Below are 900 nucleotides of genomic sequence, written 5' to 3' on the forward strand. Positions count from 1 at the left end.
ACTAAATTGTTTCCATCTGTTTTCTGTCTACCCTTCCCGATCTTTGCAGCGGTAAATTTACTTTTACTGTTTTATTGAAACATAAGTTTCTGTTATTATTAATACGTCCATCAGTCTATTTTTTTGGGTTTGTTTTTAAATCTCAAATAATGTAGTATGAACTTTTCTTATTAAGCAGTATGTCGAAGAATACATTGAAAACACCACTGACCACTAAATATCCCAAACATACATTGCATATATAACAAAATGCCAACAGCATCTGGTGTTCCCAGGCGATCATTCATCCAAGTACTGACCACACCCAACGTTGCTTAGCTTCGCTGATCGGACGAGAAGCGGTGCTTTCAACGTTTTATGATGGTTGGCAGAGGAAGATGAACATTAAACACATTTCTGTCGTTTTTCATGCATATAATGTATCTTTTGTTTGTGCGTTAAACTTTAATACTATTGCATTCTAGCTGTGACCAGTGTGTGAAGATATAAAAATTAATAAAGGTAAACAATAGATTTATATAATAATTATCTCCATCACTATAACCTATTTTATATTTGTGCATTTATGTTATATATTTCTTGCACAGAGTTAAATGATATAGCTAACCATAAGCAGTAATGGCGATTATTATTCAATCTTGAGTGCTTTAATATAACACTTTTACCGCTATTGTTATGAGTATTTTAGTTGTATTTCTATTTTTATGATTATTATTATTTTCATTATTATTCTCACTATCATTATTATTGTTATTAGTCTATAATTAGTGCCGTCAACATAGTTGTTGTTGTCATGGCCATGGTAATAATGCTGCTGCTATTATGATTAATGTAAATCATTATTAGCATCATATCAAAGATACTGGTGATAATGTTACTGATGACAATTTAAACGAAATG

The 900-nt window shown here is 30.8% G+C and overlaps 1 pseudogene; it reads right to left on the minus strand.

The window, feature by feature from the left end:
* Nucleotides 1-250: 250 nt before the first annotated feature.
* LOC119569849 lies at nt 251-369 on the minus strand (annotated as a pseudogene).
* Nucleotides 370-900: the final 531 nt, after the last annotated feature.

The sequence above is a fragment of the Penaeus monodon genome, unplaced genomic scaffold (genome assembly GCF_015228065.2).
Source record: "Penaeus monodon isolate SGIC_2016 unplaced genomic scaffold, NSTDA_Pmon_1 PmonScaffold_1918, whole genome shotgun sequence".
NCBI lineage: Eukaryota > Metazoa > Arthropoda > Malacostraca > Decapoda > Penaeidae > Penaeus > Penaeus monodon.